Source organism: Bos grunniens, chromosome 21 (assembly GCF_055505025.1).
Source record: "Bos grunniens cultivar Pamir isolate PY7600 chromosome 21, Bosgru_T2T1.0, whole genome shotgun sequence".
Lineage (NCBI taxonomy): Eukaryota > Metazoa > Chordata > Mammalia > Artiodactyla > Bovidae > Bos > Bos grunniens.
In genome coordinates this window covers 45650191-45664045 of record NC_141185.1, presented here as the reverse complement: position 1 = coordinate 45664045, position 13855 = coordinate 45650191, and the positions used below count along the sequence as shown (strand labels likewise).

Sequence of the window (13855 nt, the reverse complement as noted above, 5' to 3'; positions counted from 1 at the left end):
ATTTAATTTGGAATATCATCTATGTCCATTGTTGTATTCCCTTCAGAATAGTAAGGATGCTTCTTTTTCAATCAGAGAGTGTAGTGAGTTTGAAGTAGTGATTTGGCTGTTGATATCTACAGGAATGTGGAATGATGATCTGTTTGTTTTGGTTATAATTCACACTAGACATATTAACCCAAATGGAGTTATTGCAGTAGAAGCATAAAGTTTGCACAGAGAGTTACCTTTATATTATTTTAATTTTTCACACCTCTCCCATGCAGCAGTTAGGCCTGCGTCCCGAGCCCATGCTGGCATTCTGTACCTCAGCTTGGGAAGAAGGATGAACCAACCTATTGGGTGAGAAGAGCCATATTGGTTTCCCTGTGGAACAAATCATAACTGTCGTTTAAGCATACACTTAGAATTTATGAACGCCTAGGGATAAATATAAATGGGAAGACATTTGAAAAGTTCAGTTTGCCAGTACAGTTAAACCACAGTGAACAGGGTGAGGGGTATAAGTGTCTTTTAGCTTTTGTGTATGGCTTTAGAAGTTATTTTGACAGTGGCCATTAAAGAGTTGCCCTGAAGGTTCCACGAGGTAAATTACTTGCAGGAGGAGCAAGTGCTTTACCCCAGGGTGAATTTTCACCTCTACAGATGTCATTTAGAATGAGTTACTTTTGTCAGAAACAGTCCTGTTTTAAAAGAAGGAGAAATATCACAGCTAAGGTGAAATCTCAGTGCTGAGCAGCACATCTTTTTGATAATCTGAGATCGAGATTTAGAGAGTCAATAGATTTTCGAAATTACTATTCTGAGCAGTCTATAGATTTTGAAATTTTATTTATTTAGATATTTTATTTTTGATGACTTTTCTGAGAGATGTTAAAGATAACTGGATCTGCACAGAAGAGGCATCTGGAAAGGGTTTTTTTTTTTTTTTTTTTTACATTGGTTTCCACCTAAAAAACCTTATTTGCTCTTGTCATTCTTTGAAGCCCTTTTTCCTAATTCTGGAAATTCCAAGATTACGGTGCAGCCCCATTTCTCTACTCAGACACATGCCTATTTTATCCAGAAAGAGTGGGTCTAAACAGAGCAGACCTGGTTCGCCAGGGTCCAACTTGGGGTCTCCTCAAACTTTGCATGAATAAGCAAACCAGCTGTCGCTATTCCAGTCCACGCATGGACTCATGATTATAAACCAGCCTAACATACCACAGGAGGATTCTGCCTAGCCGGTGGGGGCTGATAATTTCAGTTAGCTAATGTGAGAGAATAGAGAGACAGACAAATAAAATGTTGTGAAGGCCAGGTCCAAACAGCCTACGTGGAAGGAAATGGTTGTCTCAAGTAAACTTAATCCAGGCTGCTAACTTTCTTCACAGAGTTATATTACTTTGTCTACTCTTACAGATTCTTTGTGTGATCCTTCAGTAGGTGCTAGCGAACATCAAAGTTGTTTTCAATTCTGCATCAGCTTCCAGAAGCATTGTTCTCCTTCTGTAGCCCTCTGATTATTTCTTTCATTATTCTTTATGAGGATAAAATTTTTATACAGACAACCCTGTTTCACAATAACACCATGCTGAATGTTAAGACTGTGATCAGGATGGCATACGTAAATCTGATCTTTTCTTTTTAAAAACTTTGTTTGGGAAATCTCAGGATTTTTTTTAGTATATTTAGTCTTTAAAATCTAGTTCTCACTAAGTCCCTGAAAGGTTTGCAGAATTTTACTTAGCAATGTTCATAATTTCATCACTATTTTGCAACAGCAGAAAGGGTGAACTAACATTGTTTGTGTGGTTAGAATTACCCTGAAGTGTAAATGTGTTGGGGGTTTTTTTGTTTTGGTTTTTATTTCTTTTTCCCTAGGTTGACAGTTGTGTCCATAAGTTCCCTACATGAATAACGTTTTTCCATTTTTTTTGTTATCAAAGGTTTCTGAAAATCACAACTGAGGTCTCTCACACATAAAGGAGAAAAAAAATGTATCTGTATCATTTATATAACTATAGATTTTTGTTGCTGTTGTTGTAGCTTTTTAAAGAAGAAATATTTGGTTTGGCTTCTATGGTCTTATTTGCATATTTTTCTGCTTTTTATATTTTCTGTTTTTAGAACTAATAATTTTAAGAAAAAAAGGCACAGCTGTTAAATTAGTTTGGCACAGAGTTTATACTTTGATTTATAGAGATCAAAAGAACAAGTATTTTCCCCATCTCCCTCTTTGAACTGAGCAGCAAGAGAACACTCCACGTGTGTCACGCATGCTTTCTACTCACAGGTAGACCTGGCCCAACATCTGTTCCCTGAGTTCTACCTCCCACCTGCCCTTTTCTCTGCCAGACCCCTCTCCACCCTCTCAGTCTTCTTTGACCAGCCTCTCTTTTCATCCCCATCCTTGCAGTAAGAAACCAGATTCTGTCAGTTTTCCTTCAGTGTCATTTTTATATTGCAGATGCCACCTTCCCGGTTTCTGAGGCTTCTCACATCCCTCTTTCAACCAGGCTCACAGTAAATGCTTGTCTTCCCATTGTTAAGAACCTAATGATTCCATGAACCTAAGAGAGAGACTCGTGGCTGCCCATCTGGACAGCCCACCCCCACCCCAACCCTGTTTTGCCTTTCTGAGTCAGCTCTCATTGCCCATGACAGAAATCAGCCTCCTGGGCCTGACACACAGAGTGTGGTGTTTCTTGTGTGCACTGTTGAGAGCATGAAGACCCCTCTGGCCTCTACGTAACATTGCTCTCTCCCTCTACACCGTCTTACTCAAAACTAAAATTGCCGGGAGAGGTGGAGTCTTGATTTATCTTTTTTTTTTCACTTTTTGTTGTTCAAAATTTTAAGCAAAATTAGATTAGTTTAAGAATGCTTGGTGATACGTGCTTGGGGATTCCACAGTGATCAACTTTGAGCCAATCCCATTTCGTCTGTTTCTTCTACCCATTTCCCTCACCATCATCAACACTGAATTCCTTTGAAGCAAATCCTGAACATTCAAACTTTTCATTCATAAGTATTTTAATATGTAGCTCTAAAATAAAAAGCTCTTTTTAAAGAAATGTAGTATTCTGACCATTTAGCACCTAAAAATTAACAATAACTTCGGAATGTCGTTAAATTTCTAAGTGTTCAGATTCCTTCAATTGTCTCTTGAAGTTTATATTATCATTGATTTATTCAAATCAGGATTCAAATAAGGTCCATAAATTGTGTCTGTTAATCTACAAATTTATGTTTTACTTTTTTCCTTGCAATTTACCTATTGAAAAAACTGGGTCATTTGTCTTATGGAGTACTCCCCGGCCTGATTTGGGGTTTTGTTTTCTTGTGATGTCACACAAGGATGTCATACAATCCTTGTGATATCTTTGTGAGGAAAGTTTAAGCATTCCTCCATCCCCTATACCAAAAGGCTTGATCTAATTCAGATTCGAACTTCTGGGGCGAGAACACCCATATGTAGTAGTATGTATCCTCCAATGCTGAGGCAAGCGACCTGGTTGTTGTCTTTTCGTTAAGAGTTGCAGAATGCTAGTATTCTAATTCTTCATTTATTTATTCACTGGAATACTCTAAAGAGAGTCCTTGCCTCATCAACCATTTGCTTGCCTTGCAGTACATTTTGTATAAAAAAGGATGCGTGCTTGATTCTTTATTTTTTTTTTAACCATTTTTTTGGTTCCATAGCATCCTCGAAAGGTGGCCAGTGAGTTTTACATTTGTTTTTACTATCTTTTGAATTTACTAGGTTCTAGTAATACTGAATGGCTCACACTAATTTTTAGCAAATCATATTCTCTGTTCAGCAATTCTTGGTCAACCAGGATGCATGGTTTTCCTTTCCCAGTGAAGCCATGTGCTTGCTCCCCTAGAGCAGACACCAGGAGTTCCTCCTCCTGTCTCCCTGAGGCTCCCCACTGTTAATTATTACCTGTACATGGTAGATGTGTTAAAAACAAATGATGACACCCCCCCCCAACAACAACAAAAAAACAATTCGTTAAGATTTTGGTTTCATTTTGTCAAACTACTGTGGAAGACGATGGCACGATACACTTCTGGTCCATGTAGAGTTCTCCAGGTGGACCTCAGTATGGTGCTGCCAGCAGCGGATAAACTGCCTCACACAAAAGGACCACATGGATTTTCTTCTCCCTTCACCGAGTTGTCCTGGGACACCTGGCAAACAATGATACTACTTTTAGAATCCTAGTTGTAACTCTGTGGGTTTGCATATGTTAGAAAAACTTAATGGAAAGTGGAAGAAGTTAGAGAAAAATGGCAGGAGGGAAAGTAGGGAACAACAGCAACAACAACAAAGCCAATTCTAGTAAGAGAAGTTAGAAGTACAAAATGTGTGTAAGAGGCAAAGAGCAATGGGGTAGAGATCTCCAACCCTTGAATCAAGCATTTTTCCAAACGAGGAAGGCTAGATCTGCAGCCAGGAGAGAATGGAAATACATTGTCACTGTAAATGAAAAGAAAGAAGTCCTCTCCCCAAAAGTAAGGGTGGTCCAGCCACTTTAGAAGATGTTTTGTATTATAGATTGGCAGTTTTTGATATGCAGTGTAGATTTCCAGGACTCAAACATATGAAAAGCAATTGTCTATATTCAACATTTAAAAATACAGTTTGGAACAACCTGAATCACTTTTCCTCCAAAGCTTGGTGACTTTTAAAAAGTGATTTGTGATTTAGCAGACCAGATCCTTTGATTTCAAGTTGGGAAATTATGATTCTTAGAACTGAGAATCTGGCCCAACCTTAGAATCTCACACTCAAAGAGAGGACCATAAACTCTAAACTTGGCCTTGGTGATCTCTACTATTAATAGTAGTTTTTTTGCATAATTTTTATGCTGCCTTCTCCACAGTCAATAGGAAGTTGTTGTTCAGTCACCAAGTCGTGTCCAATTCTTTGTGACCCCATGGACTGCAGCATGCCAGGCCTCCATGTCCCTCACCATCTCCAGGAGTTCGACCAAGTTCATGTGAATTGGTGATGCCATCCAACCATCTCAGTGTTTCCCATCAGAGTCTTTTCTAGTGAGTCAGCTCTTCGCATCAAATGGCCAAAGTATTGGATCTGCAGCTTCAGCATCAGTCCTTCCAGCGACTTTAGGATTGACTAGTTTGATCTCCTTGCTGTCCAAGGGACTCTTAACAGTCAATAGGAAGATCAGTGTGTAAATTAGGAATGGCACTTGGCTGCTGCTTAGTGAAAAAGCTCCTAAATAATAGTTGCCATCTTTTCTGCTCAGCCATCCTTAGGGCCTGATTTCAAGGTTGGGCTCATGTGCACCTATGAGGTCCAGGCATCATGCTCTTGTTCCAAGAGGGAAGAAGGAAGAATGGCAAAAAAAAAGTCCTCCAGCTGAGTCAGCTCCCATTTGTAAAGAGCTTTCTGTAAACCTCTACGCAACAACTTATACTTACACACATCAGTCCTTAGTGATCTGGCCACCAAAATTATTAGTCGCTCGTTCATGAGCAACTAACTGGACTTTGCAACCCCATGGACTGTAGCCTGCCAGGTCCTCTGTCCAGGCAAGAATACTGGAGTGGGTTGCCATTACCTTCTCCAGGGGTCTTCCCCATCCAGGGATCAAACCTGGGTCTCATGCATTACAGGCAGATTCTTTACCAAGGCAGATCAGGCAAAGGATATTGGATGTGTGTCTGTAATTAATAAGCATGGTGCGGCTCTCTCATTGGTTCATTCCTTATTCTCTTAATACCAGTTGGAAAGCTTACGGAATAGCAGACCCAATGCTAGCCACAAGGTTTGGAGTTTCACTTGTCTTGTTGCCCCTTTCAGGGACGATTCATTATGGAACAACATTTGGGGAGGTTTTTATCATAGGTATTTTTGGTAGCTCTGTCTGTGCAGAGTCAGATCACCAGAGCCCAGAGGACCTAAGATCTGTCATAGGCCTGGTAGCAACGGCAGTTTTGCTGTTCTCTTTGGTCTTTTCCACTCTCTATCTGTATATCCTCATTAATGTGCCTCATTAATTGCAGTGTCTCTCAGAGAAAGATGCTCAGTATGATGAGAAGGAGTTTAGGAAGGAGTTCAGTTTCCCCAGCTATGCATCCAGAGGTGTTACTTTAGCAGGCAAATCATATTATTAATAGTTTCATACTTTTTTCAATGACTCACTGTTAGACTCAGGACAAAATCCATACTCCTTGGCCTTCCCCATGAGATCCTGTGCAGAGTGGTTCTGTCACCTTTCTGACCGTCATTTTCTACCATGGAACTTATAACTGCGCTCCAGCTGCCCTTGCCCCTTTTTGTTCCCTGAACACCTCCAGCCTCTTTTCATGCCCCAGAGCCTTTGCACTTGCTCTGCCCTCTGCCTTCGGTCTCCAGTTCTTCACTGGCCCCTTGCCATCCCTTGGAACTCAGTTCAGGTGTCTTCTCTTCAAAAGCCTTTAATGATGACCCTGTTTGAAAGGCACTACCCCACCTCCCCATGCCACCCAGGAAAATTGCTAGCAAAGTTTTCTGCATGTTTCTTTAATAGCACCTGCCTTATTCTGAAAAGGTATTGTCTGTTTACTTGTTTATTCTGTCTCCCTCCTCCTCAAGGGCAAGGACTTACCATTCTCATTCAACACTTTAGCCTCCAGAGTTTAGAAAGCCTGGCTCATAAACAATAAATATTTATTCAATGAATGGGGTTTCTTTACCATGTGAAACTTTAATGTTCTTATAGTTGCCATTGAGATTAAATGAAACCATAAATACAAATGCAGTTAGTACCAAATATTGGTATTCCAAGATATAACCTGCCCTCAATATCCAAATTTGAGACCACTTTCAAGTAGCCCATAAGTTCTTCAGTTTCCTCATCTATAAAATGGGATGGTAGTAAGAAATGAAATAGCTCATTGGTACTGCTTACTGCAGTCCCTCACACATGATAAATAATCACCATCACAAACTATGTGACCTTGTGAAAATTACAGATCTTCTGTAAATTTAAGTTTCCTGAGAATAATTCCTGCCCCACAGTGAGGCAGTGTGGACTGAATGAGATCACCTATTCCATACTAATGCCGCCGTGTGGACAGACAGATGCTGGAAGAGTAGCTCTTCTCACCATTGGACTCAGAACTGTCCAGTAGGATTTTGTGTGATGATGGAAATATTCTTGTCTCTGCTGTCCTGTGTAGTAGCCACTGGCCACCTGTGGCTCCTGAACACTTGAAATGTGACTACAGTGACTAAAAAACTGAATTTTTATTTTAATTAATTTTAAATAGCCACATGTGGCTAGTGGCTACTATTAAGGCAGATTAACTTGATGCTACAAAGCTGTCTGGCTGGTATGCAATTCAGTTCTGTTCCTGAGCCAGATTACAAATGACTCTCCTCAGATGGTCAGTATCATGAGTCTGGAAACCCCAAAAGTCCTGTGATTTTCCCCCTGCCGCATTCCATCTGGTTCCCCAAGAGTATCCCCCTGAATTTATCTTCAGTGATATGAAAATGTTTGCATGTACTAGAGATGAAAATAGCTTTGAAGTGGGTAGTTTCTATTCTCAAGCTCAATAATTCAAATCCCATCAAAGGCCCACACTGTCCAGCAGTGGATGTCTGTGCATGCTCCCCACCATGTGCCCATTCCGGCTGCTGCTAGGAACTGCAGTCAGCCTTTCTGACAGGAGGCCCATGGCAGCATCTAGCCATGCTCAAGGTAGATGACAGGTATCCAGGAGAGGAAGTAGGGCCCTCAAATCTACCTAATATCTAGGTCATAACTTTCCAGACTTTGCAGCCCAAGACTGCAAATAACTAAAGCATCCATCCCTTGCTAGGTGTGTCAGTAATTTCTGGGTGGATGAATGAGCAAATGACAGTGACAAAAAAGCAAGCCAGAATTCTGAATGTTGATTTGTAGAGCATCAAAGTGACTAATAACAATTCAGAAATAGTCTGATTAAAATGAGTGCGTAAAAAGCATAATCATGCCTTGATGAATTCAGAATGTGGTAAACATCTGCTTTATGTTTCTGAAGAATGGAACGAGTATCAGAATTCTAAAAGAAAGGATGTAAGTTTTAAAGAGTTTTCCATTTTGATTTACATGAGTACTTTTCGTCCTGTAATTAGAATTTTTGGTTTGATTTCACTCTAGGAGTTTTAATTTGTCTTTAGATAATGGTGCTATAATTTTACTACATTGTGGAATTCTGAGATGGGTGGAAAAACCCAAGGACTTTAATATTGGAAGTTTTCTTAGACTCTGTAATCAGCTTTTTTTAGTTCATAAATAATTCCTCTGAGATGTATTTCCATAGATGTTTAATGAGCTGTATTAAGCCTTATTCAAATAAGTTCATATAGAACTACATGATTTTTTTTTTATAAAGCAGCATTCATACACTGGAATTATAGATAAAGCTGCTTAAAATTCAGGCCCCAAACTAGAAGCTTCTGTATCTGAATAGTCAGGTTAGATCACGGAGTCTCAGCTGGGGGCATTTGGCAATGTCTGGAGACTTTTTGGTTTTCACAACTGGGGAAGAGGGGAGGTGTTACTGTGGATAGACACCATGGGTGCTTCTCTGTATCCTACAATGCACAGGACAGCCCCCATCACAGAGAATTACCCAGCTCAGAATGTCTGTGATGCTGGCGAAATCAGCATCACAGAGTTAGGTGTCAGGAGATGCAGAAAAAATTACTTTCAACCTTAGGCTATGAAATGGGTTTGGAATTGTTCCTTCTATAGTTTTGCTGTCCTGGGTCCGAAGTAGTGAGCCTTTCAAGCACTTTTTAGTGAGTAGAGGAGGTGTGTGCTCAAGGACATCTTTCTCTGATTCAGATAGGTCCTGTTTTTTGAAATGTGAATTCACTTTGTATAGTTCAAATACCTTGTTTTTAAAAAGTGAATGCATCTTGAGGGACATTATCCAAAATAAGAACTTTTCTTCTTTTAAAAATTTCCTTGAAGACAGTCATATTTGTAGAATGTAGGTGGTGAAATATTTCAGAAGTGTAGTGCTTAGTGTGCTGGTAGCTATTGAGATCTGTGAAAAAAAAGAATATAGATGATTGGTTCACCTGTGAGCTGATGTTCAGAGAGTTGCAGAAGTTTAGAAGCTGGACGACATAGGAATGCCGCAAACTAACCTAATGATGCTCTTCTAAATTTTGACAGTGTGTAATAGAAATTAAACCATCACTCATCTTTATCCTTTAACTTCCAGCCAAGATAACCATATAATTATGTGTATATGAGTCTAGATGTGTGTGTTTATGTATGTAATACATTTGTCTATGTATATATACAAGTGAAGTGAAGTCACTCAGTCGTGTCCGACTCTTTTGCGACCCCATGGACGGTAGCCTACCAGGCTTCTCAGTCTATGGGATTTTCCAGGCAAGAGTACTGGAGTGGGGTGCCATTTCCTTCTCCAATATATATACACAAGTAGAAACTCTATAATGAAAAAGTAATATAATGTCTTTCATTAGAGCAATATTTCTCAATCTTTTTCATTATTCATCCCCACACACGTCTAAGGAGACTTTGGAAATGTTTTTCCTAACTGTGCCTCACCAACAAAATTTTAGTGTCACACCATCTACTGTATATCTGTTTATGTATGTGTATGTGTGCTTTATACATAAAAAGAATAGACCAGTTCTCACCTTTTGGGGATGGTGTACCCCAGATGAGAATGTATGCATGATTAGAGTGAGAGGCTGTTCTGATCATCTGGAGTTCTTTGTGTTACAGTCTATGACTTAGTACAGAGCGAAGCCCTTTTCCCCTAGATTTCCCGTTTTTTCATAGCCTCTTGAAGGGACTAGGTAACACTGTTGCTACCCTGCTGCACACCTCAGTTATCAGCAGCCTTATTCCTTCACCTGAAAATCTCTGTCTAGTTCTTCTGTTCAGGCCCATTGTAATCCAAAAGAAACTATAGATAACAGTCAAATCATGCCAATTTTAACCTGTATTTAAGTAAGGTCACTGATTTTTTTAAAAAAGACTTTTTTTTTTTAGTACACTTTTAGATTCACAGAAGATTTGAAATGAGAGTGTTGCACTGTCCAAAAACTTTGTGTTTTTTGGTAACTTTTTACCGAAAAATGGAAACAAATTTTTTGGCCAACGCAATACAAAGATTTCCCATATAACCCCTACATCCACATAAACATAGCCTGCCCTATTTTCAGCATCCCTCATTGGTTGATAACAATTGATGAACCAGCATTGACACATCATAATCACCCAAAATCCATGGTTTAACCTCAGAGTTCTCGCTTGTTGTTGTACATCCTGCGGGTTTGAAAAACACGTACAACATTGTATATCTATCATTATATCATTGTACAAAGCATTTTCAATGCCCTTTTGTGTTTTACCTATTCATTCCCCAACCCCTGTCAAGCCCCTGGCAACGACTGGTCTTTTTTCTGTCTCCATCAGTTCAGTTCAGTCGCTGAGTCGTGTCCAACTCTTTGTGACCCCATGGACCGCAGCACACCTGGCCTCCCTGTCCATCACCAACTCCTGGAGTTTACCCAAACTCATGTCCATTGAGTTGGTGATGCCATCCAACTATCTCCTCCTCTGTCATCCCCTTCTCCTCCTGCCCTCAATCTTTCCCAGCATCAGGGTCTTTTCCAATGAGTCAGCTCTTCACATCAGGTGGCCAAAGTATTGGAGTCTCAGCTTTAACATCAGTCCTTCCAGTGAACACCCAGGACTGAACTCCTTTAGGATGGACTGGTTGGATCTCCTTGCAGTCCAAGGGACTGTCAAGAGTCTTCTCCAATACCACAGTTCAAAAGCATCAATTCTTTGGTGCTCAGCTTTCTTTATAGTCCAACTCTCACATCCATACATGACCACTGGAAAAACCATAGCCTTGACTAGACAGACCTTTGTTGGCAAAGTAATATCTCTGCTTTTTAATATGCTAAGTTGGTCATAGCTTTCCTTCCAAGGAGTAAGCGTCTTTTAATTTCATGGCTATAGTCACCATCTGCAGTGGTTTTGAAGCCCAAAAAAAATAAAGTCTGACACTGTTTCCCCATCTATTTCCCATAAGTGATGGGACTGAATGCGTGATCTTAGTTTTCTGAATGCTGAGCTTTAATCCAACTTTTTCTGTCTCCATAGTTCTGCCTTTTCCAGAATGTTATATAGTTGGAATCGTGCAGCATGGAGTCTTTTCAGATTGGCTTCTTTCAATTAGTAATGTACATTTACTTTTCATCCATGTCTTTTCATGGCTTAATAGTGCATGTCTTTTAATGCTGAATAATATTCTGTTGTTTGGGCATACCACAGTTTATTTACCTATTTGCCTGCTAAAGGACATCTTGGTTGCTTCTAAATCTTAGAAATTATGAATAAAGCAGCTGTAAACATCCATGTGCAGTTTTTGTGTGATAAGTTTTCAACTCCTTTTAAATACCAAGGAATACAGTTTACTGAATTGTGTGGTAAGAGTGTGTTTAGTTTTGTAAGAAACCACCAAACTGAGTTTCAAAGTTGCTTTATGTTTTGCATTGTTGTCAAAATGAATGAGATTTCTGTTGTTCCACATCCTCACAATCACTTGATACTGTCAGTGTTCTGGATTTCAACCATTCTAATATTGTAGTGGGCTGATTTTTAAAAATTATATTTTTATCAAAATATAATTCACATACCATAAAATTCAACTGAGTGGTTTCACTGTATTCATTGAGTTGTGCAACATCACTGCTATCTAAGAACTTTAGAACATTCCATTACCTCAAAAAGAAACTGGTCAAAATTGAAAACATCTGTGTTTCAAAGGCTATCATGCAGAAAGTGAAAGGATAATCCAAGGATTGGAGAAAGTATTTGCCACTCATATATCTGGTAAGGGACTTGTACCTAGCATATATAAAAAACTCTTATGACTCAATACTAAAAATACAACCCAATTTAAAAATGGGCAAAAGATCTGAATAGACACACAGATGGCCACTGAGCACTTGAAAAGATGCTGAACACCATTAGCCATCAGAGAAATGTAGATCAAAACACAATGAGATACCACCTCATTCCCAGTAGGATAACTACAATAGAAACACAAACCATAACTAGTGTTGGCGAGGATGTGGAGAAATCAGAACCCTCATACCTTGGTGGGAAAATAAACCTTTAAAAACAGTTTGGGGGTTTCTCAGAAAGTTAAACATAGAGTTACTATATGATCCCTCAGTTCCACTCCTAAGAATATATCCCAAAGACATGAAAGCATATGTCTGTCATAAACTTGTTCACAGGGTTTCTTTTGGGGATGATGGAAATGTTCTAAAATTGTATTGTGATGATGGTTGTTCAACTCTGAATATTCTAAAAATCATTTGTTTACTTTAAATGGGTGTTGTATGATATGTGAACTATTAATATAGTCTCAACTTAAAGCTGTCTTTAAAAACAATGAAAACAAAACAAAAAAAACACCCCCCTTTCCCATTAGCAGTCTCTCCTCATCCTACCTGCTCCCCACAACCCCAGTAACCACTAGTCTGCTTCGGGTCTCTATGGATTAGCCTGTTCTTGACGTTTCACATAAGTGGAATCATTCAGCCTGTGACCTTTTGTACTTGGTTTCTTTCATTATCATAAATGTTTCAGAGTTCACACATGTTCTAGCAGGTATCAGTACTTCATTCTTCCTATTGCCTAGTGATATCCATTGTATGGACATACCACATTTTGTATATCTGTTCATCAGTCAATATATACGGGGGTTGTTTCCACTTTGAGGCTAGTAAATAATGCTGATTTTAAAGTTCAGGTACAAGTTTTGTGTGGACATAGGTTTTCAGTTCTCTTCAGCTTCAACCTAGGAGTGGAATCAGTTGGTGGTAAGGTAACTGTTTGTGAGAATCGGTCAGACTATTTTGCAAAGTGGCTGCACCATTTTACACTCCTACCAACAACTGATTTTTAAGTGAAGACTAGTTAATATGCTCCTTAATGTGTCCTCAGCCAGATTCTCTCCTTCCCTGTCCACACACAAGGCCACACAGTCGCTTAATTGTCACATGGAGGTTAAACCCCAATCGTAGGGCTTTCTCATGCCTGCAAACACCAGGACACTCCCCAGCTGTCCAAGCTCTCTTGAATCATAACGATTTCGCCCAGCGCCTCCTCCCAGAAATCTCACTGACAGAGCTCCAGTGAGAGCTTTTTCTCTTTAATAATAGATTACATTCCTCCGGCCTCTTATCCCCTTTTGAAAAATCCATCTTAAAAATATATGTGAACCTCTGTCGTTAATCCTAGAACTCTGTTGACACATACATCTGTATCTTCTATTTCAGTCGTATGTTTGCACACTCCACACCCCCAAGCCACACCCACCACCTTAACCTGCACCTGGGCATTGATGCAGGGCTTGTCCAGCCTGCGTCTGGCTGTCAGTCACACAGTCCAGTCAGGGAATGATCCTTGGTGTGGTCAGCCATTGCATGTCCCCAGGTCTGTCTTGATATTCAGCATCTACCCTGTTTGGGGGAGGGAGTAACGAAGTACACATGTGCATTACTCTCAGTTCGGATCATTCTCCTATTTACTTGTTTCAAGGCAGCCCCAGTATCCCCTTTCTGGGTGGCTGTTCTGGTCAACCTACAGATTTAGTGAGAATGTGACTCTTCTTCACCCTCTCCATGCCCTTTCCATAATAAGCAGGATATCTCCTTCCTGCCTATAATCCTTTCTTATAAAGAGCTCTAGGGTTGTAACCCAGCCTTGCATATGGAATATCTGTGTAGTGTGTTGCTGTCTCCAGGGCCAGGGTAAGCTGCTCCTCTTTCCAGGGGACAGTACGCATGTCTGGGCCTGGC

General features: G+C 39.9%; 1 protein-coding gene across 2 annotated transcripts in view; it reads left to right on the top strand.

Moving 5' to 3' along the window:
* Positions 1 to 13855, top strand: part of BNC1 (basonuclin zinc finger protein 1) — a 28766-nt gene that overhangs the window by 2430 nt on the left and 12481 nt on the right. The gene's annotated exons all lie outside the window — the stretch shown is intronic.